The 22,713-nt window shown below is 34.9% G+C and overlaps 3 long non-coding RNA genes across 4 annotated transcripts in view; all 3 read left to right on the top strand.

Moving 5' to 3' along the window:
• Window positions 1-1,768: 1,768 nt before the first annotated feature.
• Window positions 1,769-4,214, top strand: LOC129872193 (uncharacterized). Its single transcript, XR_008762486.1, has 3 exons — window positions 1,769-1,954; window positions 3,179-3,402; window positions 4,048-4,214. It is a non-coding gene; the product is annotated as an uncharacterized LOC129872193 (long non-coding RNA).
• A 2,100-nt stretch (window positions 4,215-6,314) lies between these two features.
• The window catches only part of LOC129872191 (uncharacterized), a 35,150-nt gene continuing 18,751 nt past the window's right edge, over window positions 6,315-22,713 (top strand). The window contains exons 1-17 of the long non-coding RNA XR_008762483.1: window positions 6,315-6,462; window positions 6,851-7,032; window positions 14,342-14,465; window positions 16,023-16,090; window positions 16,202-16,313; window positions 16,392-16,436; window positions 16,620-16,690; window positions 17,123-17,193; window positions 17,335-17,463; window positions 18,034-18,068; window positions 18,190-18,318; window positions 19,472-19,626; window positions 19,719-19,738; window positions 19,825-19,883; window positions 19,994-20,086; window positions 20,162-20,375; window positions 21,906-21,966. This is a non-coding gene — a long non-coding RNA (uncharacterized LOC129872191). The remainder of the gene's footprint in view (window positions 6,463-6,850; window positions 7,033-14,341; window positions 14,466-16,022; window positions 16,091-16,201; window positions 16,314-16,391; window positions 16,437-16,619; window positions 16,691-17,122; window positions 17,194-17,334; window positions 17,464-18,033; window positions 18,069-18,189; window positions 18,319-19,471; window positions 19,627-19,718; window positions 19,739-19,824; window positions 19,884-19,993; window positions 20,087-20,161; window positions 20,376-21,905; window positions 21,967-22,713) is intronic.
• LOC129872192 (uncharacterized) lies at window positions 9,815-12,797 on the top strand. Of its 2 annotated transcripts, XR_008762485.1 has the most exons (4): window positions 9,815-9,875; window positions 10,207-10,506; window positions 10,596-11,454; window positions 12,438-12,797. It is a non-coding gene; the product is annotated as an uncharacterized LOC129872192 (long non-coding RNA). The 2 variants fall into 2 exon arrangements; XR_008762484.1 differs by lacking the exon at window positions 9,815-9,875 and having other exon boundaries at window positions 10,174-10,506.

Genomic DNA, 22,713 nt, shown 5'->3' with positions numbered 1-22,713 from the left:
TGGAACACCTTTACCACAACTCTAACGTTCTAACAGTTTTAATAAATACTAGAAATTTATTAATTAGAATGAGGGGATTAAGGAAAAGCAAGAATAGGCTCTGAGGAAGTGACAAAATTTTCTTATTTTTGTTTGATGAGTGGAGGTAGTGGGAGCACATGTAATCAGAGGACTGCGTTTGGTTCCTCTTAGTTTTCGACTGCAGACCATGGACTAGATCAAACTTGAGAGCCATTGCACTTTTTAGGATTACTGAATTTTCTTTTAACTGATTACATTGTCTGATTATGTAGACATTTTGCTATGAACCGGAAAGGAAGCTATTGACTTCAATGGCAGGCTATTTGTTAGAAAGGCTGCTCATTAGCAGCTCAGAATTTCCACTTTGTTTGACTTATCACCACAAAGAGAAAAAAAATGGTAGGTGGGGTGGGTGAGGGGTAGGTGGGGTTCTTATTTGTCTATTAGAACATGCCACTTGTTCATTTTTTTTCCATGTTTAATCTGCAATCAAATTGCCAGAAATGATGTGCAGTCCCTTTGTTGGCTCCATTGATACTGATTGTCTTAATCTGATAAAGTTATTTTATTGTGTTTTTCAAGCATCTCTTATGGTGACTGGTTGGTTCTTAATGTTACTTGTAGGTTCCGGCCCTTCCTCCTCTTTATTGAGGATACTATCGCGAATCTCTGTACTGAAAGTAACTCTATCGATGAGAGCAATTGTACTCAACATTACTTAGGATTCATTCTTTTTGATGTTATTTGTATATGTGGCTTTGTCCACTTCACATTCCCTTCCCTGTAGGCTGTAGCCACCCACCTGCCTCCCTAAAAGAGGGAGGAGGGGGGGGGGGGGTAGAGGAAAACAAATTGTGGAAGGTTGGTTAATGGAAGACAGAGTTACTTATGCATCAGATGGTGCAAAGCATTTCACTGGTATGCCATCGTGTAGTTTTATCACTTTCTTTTCTCTTAAGCTACTTTTGGAAAACATTGATAAGAATATAGTTGTTGAAGTATCCTCCTCATCTATTACTATCGCATTCCTTGCTTCTCTTTTCAGATATACCTGTGAATTATGAGTTCCGGAAAAAGAGGTACAGGGGCAAGAGTTGCAAAGCGACACTTGAACTTCCTTCCCCGAAGCCAAGAAAACTAAGTGGAGAGTGCACTATCAGGAGAGAGACTTGATCTTCACAGAATATTCTGTGGGTAAGTGCTTCTGAAAAGCATGATACCAAGTCCAGATTTCTCTGTCAGATCGAAAGTTCAAGTCGGTAAACATTCCCTGCATGTCTAATACTTTAACTAAATAATGTCTTACTTTTTTGTGTTGAAATTTTGTGATATTTCTGAAGAAATGGAGAGTGATATAGGGTGCTTTATCTTTTGTTCCATCACTATGTGACTGTCTGGTGGAGTATATTCTTATGTAGAAACTGAGGTCCGTGTCAAAATAAATGTGCGTCCCTTTTTACATAGTCAAGGATTATGATCTTTTGTTTGATTCTAGCTTTTATCTTCGTTGAGCATTACACTCATTGTCATGTTCTACACATGTTGCAGATGAGCGAATTCTTTTGGTAGAACTGCATGAAATGGTAATGATTAACTAAAAACTCATTGATGTGTCATTTCAATGTGGAGTCTGTAACTTAGTGAATTATCCGGTCCTATTTGGACAAAAGAGGACAACAACCTATCTTGATTCCGGGAAAGAATTGGTACGTTTATGGTCATCTAATGTGAAATAGATTTGCCTTGTGCCGCTTGGCATGTGGGGAAGAAGAAACTCTTTATATAATAGGTAACATTGATTTTGAGTCTTTGACCATGCTTTTGCAGATCATGCCTGAAATTGGTTACCAATTATTGTACAACTATGCTGACCAAATTCAAAACTGGGTTGGATCTGCAACGTTTATTCTCAAGCTTCAAGATCATTTACCAGGTAAGTTATGGATCTTTGTTTAGATTTTCATCACAACCAGTCTATGGAACTTGATAAAATTGCCGTTTACCTTAAATTCCATTCTACAAAATTTTGCAGCATTCATTGAAGTTGAACCTAACTCTAGCATGAAGTTATATGTTTTGTTTAAAGCAAGAACTTAAGCAACCAACATCTGTCACACTTCTCGCAGTAACACTCTCTAATACTTGTCTCTGTCATATTATACATTCAAAAAGTTTAAGTACATGTATACCATTTGCTAACCAGTCTTATAAGGGAAAGGTAATATAGTACTGATTGTAGTTGTTAATACTGGATTAGGAAGTGACATCATCTACTAGGAAGAAGAATTGGGATTAGGAATTATTGGGAATAAATCTACACTGTATAGTAAATACACCAGGGCTGAGAGCGATTGCTCTCCTACATTCTCGAACCTTTTACTACACTTTAGAGCCTAGTCTCGTTAGCTTTACTGTTCCTCCTTCTGAAGGATATATGCCCGTCTATATGTGGAAAACAAAGCATGATGAACACTTCTTCTCAGTCTAGTTATTCCATTCCGAGGCATCAATACCACAGTTTATATCAGTTTTGTGTTCCATCTTGCTAAAAGCAAGAAGGATTTTTGAGGGTTTAAGGCTTTCAAGTGTGAGTTGTGCATATTATCTCTTAAGGTCCATTTTATGTTTTAATTAGGTTGAATATAACGAGTGAATTATGAATTGTTGCTTCTAAGGGAAATCTTTTTGTTCTAATACCATCAATAACAAGACAATGTTAGAGGCTCTCTCTTTCGAATTATGAGGCCTTGAAACTCGAATAGCTTCCAACGTATTTTGGAATTCATGACCTCATTCATGTTTTACGAAATTCGGCACTAGCTAACAAGATTCTTTTGCATGTGTTTCATAAGAAAATAGTTGTTTTCTTGATAATACAAGTTCTGTATATTTTGGGCGATGATCTAGCTGATTTGGATCTATTAGTCATGACACTAACTAGCTCTCATTTTCACTCCTCCATTTAATTAATCCTAATCTTTTTCATGTGGAATCTTGGTTATGTTTTTACTTAAATGCAGTGTCATGTTCTCTGAATAATGTATTTGCAATCCACTTAACTAACTCTCTTGTTTTAACCTTACTCCCTTCCCCCCAATTAACGCCTCCCTTTAATTGTTCCACCCTTCTCATTTTTCTTTTGATTATACATCAACAGGAACCAGAGGAGATGAAGCCGATGGCTGCCAATGAAATTCTGAAAGATGGTGCTTTTATATGTTCTTTTCCTTTATACGTCATCTTTAGACAGACTTGTTATTCTTTTAACTTCGCCTTACATTAACAGCTTACTCAAGGAAGGCAAATGTATAAATGTTTATACTTCAAGGCTTCAAGCCACTCTATGAGATCATTACTATGTGGAATCCATTCAACACCAAGGTAAACTACTTAGGTGAATTTTGTTTACAGTTTTAAAAAAATGAATTTTCTAACTAAAAGAGTTCGACGGTTCGCGTAATTCAAAAAGGTGAATAGTTTACGTTAGTTTTCTATTTTCTAATTCTGATAACATAATAGGAAGTTCCTATTTTCTACAATTGTTTATTGATAAATATTGGGAAAAGGGTAAAAAATTATCCCTCATTTCATTTATTAGTTAAGTTTATCCTAATTCGGTTATTTATACCCTTGCCGTTATCAAACTTAGCAAATATACCCCTCAATTGGACGGTTTTTCGTAAATCAATTAAAATTATCCGTTTTCCCTCTTTAATCTGAATTTGACCCACTAAACAAAATTAGTTCACACCAAATTGAGATTTTTATAGTAAGTTGGTGAGAAAAGATGGTGGATTTATTATTTTATCACAATTAAAACTTTGTGTCATTTAGTAGGACAATATCTTGCCTAAACCCACTTAGATAGTTGATGGTAATTCTTTTGAGCATTTTTAAGTTTGATACATTTGAATTACCTCTCAAGTTTTGAGAGTTCTAAATTTAAATATTAAAAAATTGCTCATTTATTTGGTGCTTGAATTGCATAATCTGAATTTCTTAATCCACTGTCGATTTCTTTTGTAGTTGATCATGATATTTGAATTAAACTGCATGGAAGACCATCTTCATCGTGCAAGCTTGAGCTCTTATCCAACAATTAGTTGAATTTATATTTAAGTGATTTTTCTTTAGAATTATTTTACGGATGTTTAAGTTATACAATCCATGAATTTCTATATAAAAAAATTACATTTCAATGCTTATGGATATGCTATAATGTATGGTGTTAATTTGATTTTATTGCTATATGTAGAGAGACTCTTGGGTGGTCATACAATTAAGTATATAAACTTTACAAGCGAGAGATGGGTTATATAAAAAAAAATTATAGTATCCAATTAGGGACATATCTTAGAATTCATGAAAGAAGAGCCTATGAACTCAATAATAATTATTTTAGCTGTTAATTTAATATTAGAAATTGTATGAAGCAATTAAAAAATTGGATGTTTCAGACTCATTTTTTTGAAGGATAATCTCTAATGATTTTTAGAACCCCAAACATAATATGTGAGTTAATCTTTGTTTATTTTATGTATTAAGACATTTCTTTGATTCATTTCGTAATCATGATCGTGATAACTTATTCTATAATTATTTGATCTGGTTGTATTTATATCTACTTATGGTGTATTTGATACGATTAAAAATATAATTCCTTTTTGTTAATTCACTGTTGAGTGTTAACAATGATTTTTCATGTCTGGTCTGTGAACATAGTGCCTTTTTTGCACTCTCTTTGTATGTTTTGAAATTATGAACACTTGCTATTCAAAAAGTGACTAATTGTTTTAAATACATACTGCATATCATTTAAAATGATTGTAATACTCAATAATACAAAAAATATATTTAATTTGTTGCAACGCGAAGCTTTGACTAATTTTAAGTCATCTGTATCCCTTAAACTTATTCGCATTATTCACTTAGACACCTCAACTCGATCTTGTACCTATTGAACACCTGTACTCTCCCGAATTTGAATTATTTAAATATTTTTTGCCTGCATATTGTTTGTGATTCACATTTATTAGGTTCGTGAGAGATAATAAATTAGACGTTTTTCATTTTAAAAAAAATATTTCTTCTTCCATACCTCTTTGCCATTACTTCCTCCACCACATCATCATACACCGTTCTTCTTCCTCTTTTTTCTTAGTACACTTCACTTCCTTACCTTCGTCATTGCTTTCTTTTTTGGCCCCATTGTCATTTATATCACTATTGTCAGCAGCGTCATAATTGTTCTTGTTTTGACCACCACCATTTGATAGTCCTCTGCCTTTGTTGCCACTCTTTTGAGCAGATCTCCGTCTTGACTTTGATTTCTTCATTAAATTGCTGTATATTTCTGTTAATTTTGTGGGATAATTTTTATGTTATTTTTTGCTTTGCTCAATTTTTTATAGTATTTTGGTTGTTATGAGCATATTGTTTTGACTTTAAATTGATCTTTATTTGTGGAAGGATTTTCATGCATATATTTGATTAAATTGGGGGAAGAAGATAGTGGGGTTGCCGGATAGCAGGGGAAATGAGGGGGTGGGGAGTTACAATTTTTTTTAAATTTCTTTTACTTAGAAATAATTTCCTTTTTCTTTTATTCTATAATATATTTTTAATATTTTTTTTAATTCAAAAACACGTGTCATTATTTAATTTGTCAAATTATCATGTCACCGCGAGTGTATTTCGCACGTCTTACACTTTTAGCTTATTGTCACAATAATATTCAAATTTGAGAGGGTAAGGGTGTTCAATAGGTACAAGATCGAGTTGAGGTATCTAAGTGAATAATGCGGACAAGTTTAAGAGGCTACAGATGACTTAAGCATAAAAAAATACTAGATAGTTTGAATGAAAATTACGGTTACTATAGATAGATGTACAGTTCGATTACGAATATAAAATATAGTTACTTTAAAGTTTTAAAAATTTTTAAATCATAATCAATCAATGAAAATTTGCACAAAATGAAGTAATTTAAGTTTTTTACATTATCAATGGAATAGACTCTTCTTATTAAAAAAATAAATAAGTACCAGAATAAATTTTACAAAAAATAATATATTTTGTATTGACTAGTTTTTTATTTTTTCTACATGTGTTAACTAGTTCAAAAACTAAAAAAATTAAAAAATACTAGAATAAAAATTTCACATTAATGCAATAAACTCTTCTTATTTTTTTTTAATAAATAAGTACTTAGAATAAAAACTTACAAAAAAATATTATATTTTGTATTAACTGTTTTTTTTTCCGCGTGTATTAACTAGTTCAAAATTCAAAATCTATAAAAAAGACACCACCTGCTCACTTTATAACTCACCACCATCATATTACGGAAGCCATACGCTACCGGATTGCTGATCTTAACTGTTCCGGTGACGATGTCCGATCAAAGCCCTAAATCAATTTTCCCGGTGATCATCTTCTCAAGTAATGCTACTGTTCTTCCCATTATCTTGCTGATTCTTGGCATATTTTAAGGAATTCAAGAAATCTTGGAATTCTTGCATGCATTCTTTTTAAGAAAAAATCAACAACATTAAGCGATTGGTATTCTTAAAAGCATGTGTTAAGGATGTTCAAGAATTATGTTGTAAACCCTAAATCAATTTTCCCGCCGTTCTATCTGCTCTCTACTGATCTTTCCATTATCTTGGTATTCTTCCGTCCATTAAAAAAGAAGGAAGGAAAATTCATGGCGTTTTGAAGTTATATGTTTACTGTCATGGAACATATCAAGAAAATTCAAGAAGTCTTCTAAAAAAAAAATCATGTTGTATGTTAAGGATGTTCAAGAATTTGTTTTTTACTTTTTTAGGGAGATGGGGAGCATTAAGCGAATGTCTGAGGCTATTTGGAGTTCAATTCAGTCAGGGGTAATCTTGTAAGATTTCGCACAGTTTCGATGCTGGTGTCCCCAAGGTGTAATTTACCCTTTCAAAGTTTCAATATTCTTTATCGCACACTCAATTGGACAGACTTTCGTAAACACCCTCACTGGTTAGTTTCTTTTACATGGTCTGGACTTTTTGATTTTTATTGTTTCTTAAAAGTTAAAATTGTGCCATGTACGAGAATGAGGAATTATATTTTTGTTTCTGATTTTGTTATGTTTTGTGGATCAATCATCTCATCATCTGTTAATTTGAATCTATTTGCTTCTTCATTCATCAGGTAACGAAGCATATCGTGTTGAATTTGCTTTCGAAGCCCTTCTCTCTTCTGAGTGTTCTTAGTAGGTTCACCATAATTTTCCTTGCCTGAAAGACATTTATCTTAATTATTTAGATACGCTCTGAAAGCATATAACATGTTAAATCATACTGATAGTATCACGAAATTTTACTGAAATCTGCAATGATAGTTGGTGTTGGAGGAAGGTTGATAGGTGGTGAAAGTGTGCCTAGTACTAACTTGAAGAATTTAGGCATGAATTCTTGAGCTAAAGAGCTAGATTCAATCCCAGGAATTTGCTTCAATGATGATAGAAATGCCGCCGTCTATGGGAAAACTCAGATTAGAACAGAGTACAAACAGGGACTTTTTTGGTCAAATAAATTTGTTAAGACTTATGGACTGACCTAATTGTTTTTTTCTTGAATGTCAATGACTTTGTTATCCCGAACTCATCAATTTTGGGCAAAAGTTGGTCTCTGATCATTTGTAGGGCTAATTAGAGATATTTGTGTCCTTTTACATTGTAGGGCTAATTAGAGATAAAAGTTGGTCTCTGATCATTGTAGGGCAAACGTTGGTCTCTGATCTCATGAACTCATCAATTTTGGGCAAAAGTTGATTGCATGCATTACTCAACTAATAGGCTGTTTGAGCATTTGTGTTCGTTGGTATCTTTTTGCAGATGTTTTTTTTATTTCTTATTTTGTGGTTTTACTTGTTATTCTTGAATGGCTACACTTTTACCTTTGTTGTTACTTTTGCCAGTAGGTGTAGTAGAATCAGGTGTTGAACCATTCTTCACAGCAGGTGCTGAACTATCCTCCGTCGCCTTGTATAATAGTACTGGTCTCTTTTGGGGTTTAGTGGTTCTTTTCTCATCAGTGATTTCATAGTAATAGGAGTTATTGACAAGCTGAATATGTAATTTGCCTTTTAGATCGGTGACCTTTATCCAAATACATTCTGCACGCTCATCATCGTTCACGGTTACCTTGTCAATACAGATGATTTCAAGAATTAATAACTTGTGCTTAGCTACATATTCCCCCCATCCTTTTCCTCCAAGGTATTATCCCTCCTCACAAACGGCAGTAACCGGTGAGGCTCTTCAATGAATTCTTATGTTCCTTTGTTTGCTACTTCTGATGATGAGGGCACATGCTTTATATGAAAATTGATGCTGTTTTTTCTCCTCTTAGTATGATGCTCCTAGTTTGAACTTTAATCTAGTTTCCACATTTTTTTTTAGTTGTTTTTGGGTTGGGAAACGAGCGTGGGTCTTTGGATTTACTTTTGTAGAATTCAGTTTGTGTTAGGGCTTGTCTCGTGAGAATTGGTTTGGGTTGTTTTCTCAAAAAATAATTCACATCTTATTTAATGGGTGAGGGACTAAGTTTTTACTAACACCTAGCATAATCTAATATTGGACACCAGTAAAGCACAAAGTAGGGAAGCCACCTTAGTTTGCTTATTGTGAAAACGTAAGAAATAGAATATCACCAGAAGATCTGGCTAGAGAAGTTCCAGTAGATGGAAGCTTACCAGGAAAGTGAATGTTGCTATCAGAAAAATGACCAGAAAGAGGTGCAAGTACAGGAATAATCACCGAAAAGAGACTCGATGTTTTGGGAACGCTTCTTAGAAAGAGGCGCGACACGACAAGACAACCATCTGAAAATAGTCACGACTTTGTTAGAAAGTTATAGGAAAAAGGCGTGACTTTATTAGAATGGTTGTTGGAGAGAGGCTGATATTGCTGAACTGTCATTGGAAAGAGGTCTTCTTGACCAGTTGTCAAAAAGAGACATGTTCAATCCGGAACGACCACCGGAGAAAGATAAGATACTGAATAGAAAAGGGCCGATTGTAAATGGTTCCAGCCTTTGGCTAAGGCTGCCTGTCAACAGGTTTAACCTGTATGAGATACAATCCACATCTTAGAGGAACTAGCTTCATTTTAACACTACTCTAACGTTCTAACAGTTTTAGTAAATACTAGAAATTTATTAATTTGAATGAGGGGATTAAGGAAAAGCTAGAATAGGCTCGGAGGAAGTGACAATTTTCTTATTTTTCTTTGAAGAGTGGAGGTAGTGGTAGCACATGTAATCAGTGGACTGTGTTTGGTTCCTCTTAGTTTTCGACAACAGATCATGGACTAGATCAAACTTGAGAACTGTTGCACTTTTTAGGATTACTGAATTTTCTTTAACCTGATTACATGTCTGATTATGTAGACATTTTGCTATGAACTGGAAAGGAAGCTATTGACTTCAATGGCTTGCTATTTGTTAGAAAGGTTGCTCAGCAGCAGCTCAGAATTTCCACTTTGTTTGACTTATCACCACAAAGAAAAAAATTGAAAGGTGGGTGGGGCGGGTGGGGGGTAGGTGTGGTTCTTGTTTGTCTATTAGAACATGTCACTTGTTCATTTTTTTCCCATGTTTAATCTGCAATCAAATTGCCAGAAATGATGTGCAGCATTATATCACTTTGTTGGCTCCATTGATACTGATTGTCTTAATCTGATAAAGTTATTTTGTTGTGTTTTTCAAGACCCTCTTATTGTTATTGGTTGGTTCTTAATGTTACTTGTAGGTTGCGGCCTGTCCTTCTCTTTATTGAGGACACTGTCGCGAATCTCTGGACTGGAAATAACTTTGTTGGTGAGAGCAATTGTACTCAACATTTTTATGCAACATCATTACTTAGGATTCATTGTATTTGATGTTATTTGTACATGTGGCTTTGCCCACTTCACATTCTCTTCCCTGTAGGCTGTAGCCACCCACCTGCCTCCCTAAAAGAAGTGGGGGGGGGGGGACAAATTGTGGAAGGTTGGTTAGTGGAAGAGAGAATTGCTGATGCATCTGATGGTGCAAAGCATTTCACTGTTATACCATCTTGTAGTTTTGTCACTTTCTTTTCTCTTTAGATTATCGTTGTTGAATTATCCTCCTCGTCTATTGCTATTCCATTCCCTACTCCTCTTTTCAGATATACCTGTGAATTATGAGATCAAGAAAAAGAGGTGCAGGGCCCAGTGTTGCAAAGCTACACTTCAGCTTCCCGCCCCGCAGCCAAAGAAACTGACTAGAGAGTGCACTGTTAGGAGAGAGATTCGATCTTCGCATAATATTCTATGGGGAAGTGCTTCCGAATAGCATGATCCTGAGTCTGGATTCCTCTGTCAGATAGAAAGTTCAAGTCGGTCAATTGATCGATCTCTTGCTCATTGTACAGTTGGTGTAAACTGGAAATCGAGAAGCTCTGTGCAGCCCTTTCATCCAATGCCAGGTAAATTATCCTTTAGTGCTTGTTTGTATTAATAATCAACGATGTCAGAAAATGTGTGCAACTAGTTAATGTTATTTTCCACTGTGCAGAAACTAGAGCTGTATGGAGACTGCAGCATTCTGCAAAAGCTATTTGCTCAGAGCTGCCACAGCAGTCGTCCCATCAGTGTTAAATAGACCACCATAACTACATCATTATCTCTATCTTCTCCATCACTTCTGTCTTTTTGCATATACAATGCTAAAGGAAATGTAGGAATGTGTATATCTCTTTGTCAATGGATTATGCCATATTTATTTTTCACATTCTTGTTCTTCAGACCTTCCGTCTCCTGTTCGTTTTCAAAAGAAGTGTAGAGATCTGGGTTTAGAATTCTTCCGGATTTTTTCCTTGTTTGTTAATTTCATTTTAGATTGTTGTGGGTTTAGCTTGATAGTGATACAGATTTGGGGTTTAGGCCTAATTAGAAGGAAGAAACATTTGAGTATAATGTTACGGTGCTTAATAAAGTTTGATTATTTTTTCGATTTCCTTTGTTATTGGTTGTTGTGGGTCAATTAATTTCAAGCTAAGGGTATATTGGATAGCATGCATCCAGCCCTTTCTGTCGTCATCTTTCATGGCCTTTTCTATTGCTGTACTTTTCTCCGCTAAATAATTTCTTTTCTTTGCTCGATTGAATTTTCATTGATTTCTCATGACTTTCCTGTTTCTGCAGGCATCCTCTTGCCCAAAAGGTAAGCTTTTATTCTATATATATGTATTTGCGTCTCTTTGTATGTGTTTCAGTTTTGGATTTTTTTCCTCTTTTGTTTTCCATGTGTTAAATGCTTGACCTGTTGTATTTCTGCATTTATTTTTTGCTTGGAGCTGTCTTGGAGTACCCATGTGGTTGTTGAGATTGTGGAGAGTGAAAATCACTTGTAGGGAATTTTCTCCAAATTTGAGGTAAACTATCAACCAGTACTCTGTTCTTTTGTGTTTGATGGGTTATGTTTGATTATACGTTCAAATTAAGCCAAGCTTTGCTCGGTTTATTGACTTGTGATGAGGAACATGCGAAACTTAAAACATTCAATTGGCTAGGTTGATAAAAAATTATTTGGAAGAAAATGTGTTTGGAACTGAACTAGGATAACCAAATTTTCTAAGAGAGAATGTGAATATATAAAAATGACAAAAGTAGTTGAAAATTGTTACATGCATGGTTTTAACTTTTAGGGATGAGTTGTATTTGGTCAAATTATATATATAAAGGTAGATGTATATTTGTATCCTGGTTAGGAAGAGTTAAAGAGAAGAAGGCCTAAACAACCTTTTTCTCCCCCACCCCACCTAGTTAATTCTTTAAAGTTCGTTTTTATCTCACACAAAAAAACTCTATTTATGACCCTTCGGGGTGGCTCTTGGGACTTCCATGTTGGAAGTCTCAAGTTCGAAACCCCTTGCCAGCGAAAGCAAGGGGTTTGCCTTCTGGGTCCAGCTCGTCGTATACAAATATCGGAGGTGCAATAGAAAGCACCGAAGAAGAATCAAGAGTCTGAAATCCTACACTTGGCCCTTGAACTGGCGGTGTAGCACCAACTGTAATAGGAGAGCCTAAAGTACCTGGAAGGACACCTGTTGCCCCCCATCACTCTGTCTGTCTCCCCATTGGACCTCTCTGTGTGGTTTGCGAGCTATTGCATAGTAGCTGGGTTTACCCTGTGCGCACCCAAAGGATAGCGGATGCGGGTTTTCCTTGTCATAAAAAGAAAACTTTATTTATGGTCTTGTAGTCTTGTTACTTTTTTTCCCAATCTTTCAGGTTAGTTCCCATGGATTCTCTTTATCCTAATTTTATCCTTTTTCTCCATTCTTGATTTAGTGTTCTTGCTCATGGTTTTTTTGAGCTGTTTGGCGAAAAATCCATTTCTATAACTTTGTTTCAGAGCCAGCTGGGGACTTGATGGCCATGAAAAAAGTCTTACTGTATATGTATTAAAGCTGAAGCAATTAACTCTTGATTATAAACAAAAACAATTTGGATAAATCTTGAGGTGTCGTAGTTATGGAAAATTACTTTGGAGTTGTCAAGGACGATGATCAGCATCATCAGATGGAACTGCCAGCTGGATTTCGATATCAATTTCTTTGCTATTGCTGTTGGTGCTGTAGATTTGAACAAAATTTAACCTTGGGACCTCCAATGTTAAGCCTTTTCATTTATTTGTTGGAAATTGTTACTAAAACTCACTGGAGGCCAAATGAATATCGTAAGGTTTTGAAGGTAAAGTTCTTTTGAGATTCAGTTGGTAGTATTCATTAGTCTAAGTATAAAACTACTAACTTGGTGTTTATTCTTGTCATTGTTTACAGGAAAGCAAGTGTTTGTACCTTGGATTGATGATTGTAGACAAGAGGTTGGTACAACATGTAATTTTGTATAAGCCTACTTGACACATGAGTTGACTGTTGTTTGCCAATAAGGAAATTTGTTGGGATTTTTCTTTTTGCATTCATTGTTTGTGATGTATTTTACAACCAACCCGTTCGAAGGAAGCGAATGCATTCCAAGTACTTCTATTTTTCTCAAAATTCAAACAAATGAAAAATATTGATTTACGTAGTTTACTTCTAAATCTGTGCTCTGTCTTGTTTGATCTATGTGGAATCCATTCAGCGCCAAGTTTAAGGTAAACCACTTAGGTGACATTTGTTTACAGTTTTAAAAATTGACTTTTTAAAGAGTTCAACTTTTCACATAATCTGAAAAGGTGATTGGCTTACATTACTTTTCTATTTTCTAATTCTAATAATGTAATAGGAAGTTCCTACAACTGTTTCTGACCAAAATGAGAACTCCATTGTTCAAATTGAAGTAATGTTTACATAAATGTATGTATAAAGATAAAACGGACGAACAAGGTGATTTTTGATGATGTTGAAAGTTGATGTATATGTGTCTGTTTGGTTTAAATTCAAGAGTTTTTGGAAGTTTGCGAGCTTAGATGCAATTTGCTTTATTATAAAAGCTAGCAGTTACTATGCTTTTCATTAGGAGCTTAAAAGGATTTAGTTTCTTTAAAAAGTAACATTGATGGTCTTTACCTTTCTTAGTTTTATTGATAAATATTAGTGTTTTGTAGTGATGAATGTTGAGGTTCAAGAAATAATGTTGTTCCTTCTCTGTTTTACCCCGAATTTTATTCACTATATTGAATTCATGATCATTATATTCTTCTGTGTTGAAATGAATCTACCTTTCCTCACTGAATTCATTTATTTTGTTATTATTTAAGTTGGTTGACATAGCATGTCCTCTCTAGGTGGAATATAATATGGATTCTTTGTACATGTATGGAGAATCCTTAGCATTCTCTAACATTGAATAAAAGGAGCGAAAACTGCACTAGATCTGGTGCTGGAATACTTTCTGATTTACTGGCCATCTGTAGCTATTTTATTAACTTGGTGTAGAGATTCCATATTAGTGCTTTTTATGGAGTTTATATTGCAATCACATTTCTTTTGGAAATTGTACTACTGTTAATCGCAAAAAGGATACGGACTCACTTAATCATGAATACAGATCTGTACATGTATCAATTATATTACTCACATATCTACTCTGTTCCTCCGGCGTATCTCTTTATAGAAGCAAGTCTTTGGTTAGTATTTCGTGAACACATGGCTTGGATCAGTTTCTATGTGGAAATAGCGGCTTGAATTTATATTCAAGTGATTTGTCTTAAGAATTATTTTATGCATGTTCGAGTTATACAGTCCCTTAATTTCTATTATTTATTTTTAACTTTCTAATGCTTATGGATGCTATAACGATGAGTTTTAACAGTGCTTCTGACATGGACCAGCAAAGTAGATCTCAGATATATCCATTGTTTTTGTTGAACCTAAACTGCCCAAGATCTTTAGATGATTTGACTTTGGAGCCTTCAAAGACCTTTGTGGAATTTAAGGTGAGATTTTTGTTGAACCTAAACTGCCCAAGATCTTTAGATGATTTGACTTTGGAGCCTTCAAAGACCTTTGTTGAACCTAAACTGCCCATGAGGGCACATGCTTTATATGAAAATTGATGCTGTTTTTTCTCCTCTTAGTATGATGCTCCTAGTTTGAACTTTAATCTAGTTTCCACATTTTTTTTTAGTTGTTTTTGGGTTGGGAAACGAGCGTGGGTCTTTGGATTTACTTTTGTAGAATTCAGTTTGTGTTAGGGCTTGTCTCGTGAGAATTGGTTTGGGTTGTTTTCTCAAAAAATAATTCACATCTTATTTAATGGGTGAGGGACTAAGTTTTTACTAACACCTAGCATAATCTAATATTGGACACCAGTCAAGCACAAAGTAGGGAAGCCACCTTAGTTTGCTTATAGTGAAAACGTAAGAAACAGAATATCACTGGAAGATTTGGCTAGAGAAGTTCCAGTAGATGGAAGCTTACCAGGAAAGTGAATGTTGCTGTCAGAAAAATGACCAGAAAGAGGTGCAAGTACAGGAATAATCACCGAAAAGAGGCTCGATGTTTTGGTAACACTCCTTAGAGAGAGGTGCGACACGACAAGACAAGTAGACAACCATTTGAAAATAGTCACGACTTTGTCAGAAAGTTATAGGAAAGAGGCGTGACTCTATTAGAATTGTTGTTGGAGAGAGGCTGATATTGCTGAACTGTCATTGGAAAGAGGTCTTCTTGACCAGTTGCCAAAAAGAGGCATGTTCAATCCGGAACGACCACCGGAGAAAGATAAGATACTGAATAGAAAAGGGCCGATTGTAAATGGTTCCAGCCTTTGGCTAAGGCTGCCTGTCAACAGGTTTAACCTGTATGAGATACAATCCACATCTTAGAGGAACTAGCTTCATTTTAACACTACTCTAACGTTCTAACAGTTTTAGTAAATACTAGAAATTTATTAATTTGAATGAGGGGATTAAGGAAAAGCTAGAATAGGCTCGGAGGAAGTGACAATTTTCTTATTTTTCTTTGAAGATTGGAGGTAGTGGTAGCACATGTAATCAGTGGACTGTGTTTGAGTCCTCTTAGTTTTCGACAGCAGAGCATGGACTAGATCAAACTTGAGAACTGTTGCACTTTTTAGGATTACTGAATTTTCTTTAACCTGATTACATGTCTGATTATGTAGACATTTTGCTATGAACTGGAAAGGAAGCTATTGACTTCAATGGCTTGCTATTTGTTAGAAAGGTTGCTCAGCAGCAGCTCAGAATTTCCACTTTGTTTGACTTATCACCACAAAGAAAAAAATTGAAAGGTGGGTGGGGCGGGTGGGGGGTAGGTGTGGTTCTTGTTTGTCTATTAGAACATGTCACTTGTTCATTTTTTTCCCATGTTTAATCTGCAATCAAATTGCCAGAAATGATGTGCAGCATTATATCACTTTGTTGGCTCCATTGATACTGATTGTCTTAATCTGATAAAGTTATTTTGTTGTGTTTTTTGTGTTTTTCAAGAACCTCTTATGGTTACTGGTTGGTTCTTAATGTTACTTGTAGGTTGCGGCCCGTCCTTCTCTTTATTGAGGATACTATCGCAAATCTCTGTACTGGAAATAACTCTATTGGTGAGAGCAATTGTACTAAACATTTTTCTGCAACATTATTACTTAGGATTCATTGTATTTGATGTTATTTGTATTTGTGGCTTTGTCCACTTTACATTCCCTTCCCTGTAGGCTGTAGCCACCCACCTGCCTCCCTAAAAGAGGGGGGGAGGGAGAGGGAAACAAATTGTGGAAGTGGAAGAGAGAGTTACTTATGCATCAGATGGTGCAAAGCATTTCACTGGTATGCCATCGTGATCTTTTATTTTTTATTCTAACATTTATCTTCGTTGAATAATACAGTCATTTTCATGTTCTACAGCATGCTGCTGATGAGTGAATTCATTCGGAAGAACTACATGAGAAGGTAATGACCGTCTTAATATTCATTGAAGTTTCATTTCAACGTGGGTTCTGTAACTTGTTGAATTATCAGGTCCTATCTGAAAAAATGAGAACAACAACCTATCTTGATTCTGAGCAAGAATTGGTATATTTATTTTTATAATAGGTAACATTGATTTTGAGTCTTTGACCATGCTCTTTGCAGGTCATGCCTGAAATTGTTTACCACTAACTGGGGTTGGATCTTCAACAATCATTCTCAAGCTTATTTACCAGGTAAGTTACGATCTTTGTTTAGATTTTCATCACACACCCAGTCTATGGAGCTTGATAAAATTGCCATTTACCATAATATTTTTTGCACTAACTTTTGCAACATTCATTAAAGTTAAACCTCCTAACTCTGAGCATGAAGTTGTATGTTTTGGTTAAAGCGGAAACTTAAATCTGATTCACAAACAGCCAACATCTGTTACACTTCTTGCAGGTAACATTCTCTAATACCGATCTCTGTCATATTATAGTTTCAAAAAGTTAAGTACATGCAAACCATTTGCAAATCTGTCTTAGAAGGGAAAGGTATTGTAGTACTGATTGTAGTTGTTAATACATGATTAGTTGCTCATATATATTCTCAAACCTTTTTTTTTAGAAGGTAACAACTTGCATTCTATTCCAAAAAATCAAACCTGCCACAACATGTTACAGGCTTACTAATTACAGATATAGGAGAGTAGAGTATCAGGAAGATCCTCAACCCTAAAAGAAAAAATTACAAGGTTTGTAAAGCATCATTACTGATTCTAGATCTTCCATATACTCCTGTTTACACCAAAAATGAAACAAAACTAAACAATTCATCTTCTGGATGTTGTTACTTTTGTTCTGAAAGCATCTGAGATTCCTCTCTTTCCACACAGACCACCAAACATTCATATCTTATTCTCTTCAACATTCATATTCCTCCCTCTAAAGGATATATGCCCGTCTGAATGTGGAAAACAAAACATGACAAGAACTTCTTTGCAGGCTATTTATTCCATTATGAGGTATCAATAACAATTCATATCAGTTCTGTGTTCCATTTTTTTAAAAGCAAGAATGATTTTCGAGGGTTTAAGCTTGTCAAGTGTAATGTGTGTGCATTGTCTCTTAAGGTCCATTTTATGTTTTAATTGGGTTAATTATAGCTAGTGAATTTGTTTTGTAACTTATAACTTACAAGGGAAGAGATTTTTTGTTCCAAGACCATCAGTAACAAGACTATGCTAGAGGTTCTCTCTTTTTGAATTATAAGGCCTTGAAGCTTGAATAGCTTCCAACTTAATTTGGAAGCTATTCATCACATCATTCATGTTTTAGGAAATACTCCTAAGCTAACAAGATTCTCTTGCGTGTGTTTCATAAGAAAATAATTGTTTTCTTGATAATAGAGGTTCCATGTATTTACTGGGTTAATCTAACTGATGTGGATCTGTTAGAATTTCAACAGGTCAGTCCATCGACACTAATTAGCTCTCATAATTTACTCCATTTAATTAACTCTTAATCTTTCTTATGTTCTTGCTTAATTGCCGTGTCATTGTTGAAGAGTTGAAGCAGACTTCATTGTGTTTCAGGTGAGGAAATATATGTGTTGGAACTGCATTTGATGGTATGTTTAAGAGTGGAATTCCATATTATGAATGGCTGCAATATCTTTTCATTTGTTAGTGTGCTCATGAGTGATCAACTTTTGTCCCTATTTTGCCAACTTGGGTGCTTTGCATGAGTAGATTGCTAAGTTAGGTTCGTGGAGTAGGAGTTCCTCCGAGGCATGGTGTGGATTACATCGGCATGAAATCAACCTAGAACATGCAGCAAAGCGACTAAGATCAGCCATATCCTAGTGTCTAAAAGCTCTGGTGAGTATATCTAATTTAGTTCTTCTTGCTACCTATTAATTTCACTCTGAAGATATCTAGATCGAGGATAATCTGGATATGGATCTCGGTACTAATTTTACATTGAAGATATCCAGTCCGCGATTATCACATTGTAGAATAATTTGGATATGGAGCTTGGTACATATATACAGATTCAACAAATAAATGTATGTATTAAATGTAACACTAGCTTTTGGTGGCACAAGACACACACACACATACACACACATGAAAAATAGGAAAATGGAACGGATTGTAAAGTTTCCATGTAAAGGCAGAGTAGCTCACTGGTTATAGAATGTAAAGAAATACGACGATAATGAATTAGGTAATTTGATTGTAACATTATTCATTAGTTGAGATGATTAAATTTGTATGTCCCACTCTCTAACCTTTTCTTTTTTGATCTATTAAGTAATAATAGTCATTTTTCGAATCAAATTGACGGTCGCGACATTTTTAAATTAAACTATTAGTTGAGGGTATTTTTGTTCAATTTTGCATAGTTTATAGATATTTTTGATCATTTTTTGAATATAAAAATATTATTTTATTTGATTGTTTTGAAATATAAGATTATCAGAGTAGAGAAATTAAAATTGTCACATGAATTGAGAGAAGAGTGCAACAATTAACATTCATGAAACTAAAAAGGAAAAGAAACTTTTTCCCAGTTTGGTTTAATTTCGTGTGCCAAATACCCATATATAATATATTTAGATTATACATTACCTTGTTGTTTTGGTATTAAGTTTCATAATTAACTAACGGGATGAAAGAATCATCTAGGATCAAATATAATACTAATTAATTGATGCTTACATTTTGTTTTTGCTTTTATTGTAAGATGTTCATGTACATCTCAATCTTGGGGCTTCATTTTCAATAAAATACTTTCTTTACCTGTATCGCGTCCCCCAAAAAAGGGGAAGGATATATATATATATATATATGGAGCCAGAGAGAGAGAGATGAAATATATTTTTTGTTAATCACTACTGCATGTAGAAATGTTTTGATTATTTGTTCTAGCTGAAGTTGAGTTGGAACATACTTATTGGTGCTTAGGTACTTTTAGCTCAGCTTTTGTCTGGCCTTTTAACTATGGTTTGGTATGCTTGCTTTACACCAGCTACATCAAAATAGAACCATTCAGATTATATGTACGCTTCCCCAGCAAGCTTTGGCTTTGAAGAAGATGCTCTGAGCTTTATTTCTGACGTTTCCTTGTTGGAAATTGTTACTAAAACTCACGGGAGGCCAAATGGATATCGTAAGGTTTTGAAGGTAAAGTTCTTTCAAGTTTTAGTTGGTAGTATCCATTAGGATAGGTATAAAACTACTAACTTGGTCTTTGTTCTTGGAATTGATGATTGTAGACAAAATGTTGGTACAACAGGTAATCCTGTATAAGCCCTACCTACCTGATACATGAGTTGATGTTGTTTGCTTATAAGAAAATTTCTTGGGATTTTCTCTTTACAGTCATTGTTCGTGATGTATTTTACAACCAACCAGTTCGAAGGAAGCAAATACACTCCCAAGTACTTCTAGTTTTCTCAAAATTCAAACAAATAAATAATTTTGATTTACATACCTCTTAAGCTGTATTCTTTCCTGATTGATCTTTTGGTTTGCATATATAATATGGAAGCCCAAAGAGGGTCTTGCATTCTCTGAAAGAGTCTCTGCTAAGAATACTCCTTGTGCATCCCAGTGGCTCCTTCAAAATTGTTGATTTTGAAAGGTCCGTCTTTGTTACACCAGCTAACTTAAAGATATTTCCTGTATGGTTTCTTAGATTTTGTTCATTTGCATGCAGTGTGGATTACCAGCTTTGAACATGTGCTTCTCCTTCTCTATTGCCTCTATTGTCTAGTGGGTTTGGGATTCATCCTTAACAATTTGAATGGAAGCGATGGTTCATTGAAGCTCTCAGGATACATCTCAGGTCCTGATGTTTACACAGGCCCAAATTGATGGGTATACAGGTCCTCATGTTTACACAGTGGAGGTATACAAGCCCAAATTGATGGGTAAGAGATGTGATCAAGTTATCTATTCTACTCTTTGTTTCCCTAACAACCACTGTTTATTTGTAGGTCCTTCAATAGTTCTGTATTCACTTATTTCAGTTTATTTTCCTAAACAATGCAGTGTTATCAAATGCGAAAAGCGCAAAAAAGTTCTAAGATTCATTGGGGCTTTAAGCGCAGAGCACAAATAAAGTGTGGGCTTTAATGAAAAAAGGTGCAAAGGGAGAAAAATATACAAATATATATGTTTAGTCCAAGACCAATAATTATAAACATTAATGACAAATATATGACCAAGAAATTGAAAAAAATGAATGATAAAGTGAAATATCAATTGTTTAGTGTCACTTCTTGAAAAGAGGCTCATTGGCAAGGAAAGTTTCCTTAGAACCTTGATGACCACACTGAAGCACACATAAAGCGAGGCGAAGCGTTTAACACGTTTTGAGCCTCGCTTCAGGGCTTAAGCGTGCTTACAGCGCGCCTTTGACAACACTGGAACAAAGAAAACGGAAAACTAATCTTTGGTTAGCATTTACTATATCGGATGCTTCTTTTATACGGTGTTTCTGTTTTCCTTGACCTTCGTAATGCAGATATCAATTCAAGATTTATTTCCAAAAGACCAATACATAAATTACTTAATAACATAGCGATGAGCAGCGAAGTTGATCTCAGATATATCCACTGTTTTGTTGAACCTAAACTGCCCAAGATCTTTACATGATTGACTTTTGGAGCCTTCAATGACCTCTTTGGAGTTTAAAGTGATATTTTTTTGTTGGTATTTATTATTTAATTGTTTTGGGGTTGGGAAATGAGTGTGAGTCTTTGGATTTATTTTTGTAGAATTGAGTTTGTGTTAGGTCTTTTTTGTGAGAAATGGTTTGGATTGTTTTGTGTAAAAAATATTTCAAAACACCTTGGTATTATTGAATGGAAGCCCCACTCGCACAACTCTAAAAAAATTAAGTAGTTTAATTAAAAGAAGTTGTGATTTGTAGTATATGAATGAAGACACTCAATTGGACAGACTTTCGTAAACACTCTCACTGGTTAGTTTCTTTTACATGGTCTAGACTTTTTGATTTCTATTGTTTCTTAAAAGTTGAAAATTGTGCCATGTAAGAGAATGGGGAATTATATTTTTATTTCTGATTTTGTTAATGGTTTGAGGATCAATAGAGGTGGGCTGCTGAGAATACGGCAAGTTGTGCTTTTATGCAATTTTCATCACTTAGACTAGTTGCACAAAAGGCAGTGATCGTTGAGGCTCTTCAATGAATTCTTATGTTCCTTTGTTTGCTACCTCTGATGACGAGGGCATATGCTTTATATGAAAATTGACATACCTTTTCTCCTCTTAGTATGATGCTCCATTCTAGTATGATAAATACATTTTTTTCCAAATGAATATTCTGATATCGCAACTCTATTTCTTTTTTCCATGAGATTTACTTCCTCATATGACTGTTCTTTTTATGTTTGTTATCTTATATGTAGTGTACTCCTAGTTTGACCTTAACCCAGTTTCCAGCAGGTATATGAGCAATAGGAAGTGGGACCTGCTATGTTAAGGTGGATGACTATGGTAAGTATTAGTTTCTTTGACATTGATCTAATGCATTTTAATGTGCAGAAAGTTCTGCTCAGTTTATTATTTTACTTCATCATCTGAAGTTGTACTTTCTTTTGTGTTTCATGAGATGTACTGGTGCTGATGGAAGAAATATATGGTAATCTTTTTGCAAAGTGTTGTACTGAAGTTGAGCTGGAACATACACATTTGCGCATAGGACTTTTAGCCCAAGACAGTATATGCGCCTGTTTCTTTCAATTCTCTTCTGTTTCCTTTTTGTCTGGCCATTCTAACTATGGTATCGTATGCTTCCTTTACACCAGCGGAGAGAGAGAAGGACCGATTGTAAATGGTGCTGGTCTTTTGCTAAGGCTGCCTGCCAGCAGGTCTAACCTGTATGAGATACAATCTACATTTTAGAGGAACTAGCTTCATTTGAAAATTAACGTTCTAACAGTTTTAAGAAATAGTAGAAATTATTAATTAGAATGAGGGGATTAAGGAAAAGCTTGAATAGGCTCTGAGGAAGTGACAAAATTTTCTTATTTTTCTTTGATGAGTGGAGGAAGTGGGAGCACATGTAATCAGAGGGACTGCGTTTGGTTCCTTTTAGTTTTCGACTGCATACTATGGACCGGATCAAACTTGAAAACTGTTGCACTTCTTAGGATTACTGAATTTTCTTTCAACGATTTACATAGTCTAATTATGTAGACGTGGCTTTGCCCACTTCACATTCTCTTCCCTGTAGGCTGTAGC

Source organism: Solanum dulcamara, chromosome 11, assembly GCF_947179165.1.
Source record: "Solanum dulcamara chromosome 11, daSolDulc1.2, whole genome shotgun sequence".
Lineage (NCBI taxonomy): Eukaryota > Viridiplantae > Streptophyta > Magnoliopsida > Solanales > Solanaceae > Solanum > Solanum dulcamara.
The sequence above is the reverse complement of the archived record's forward strand: the minus strand, read 5'-3'. Positions and strand labels throughout refer to the sequence as shown.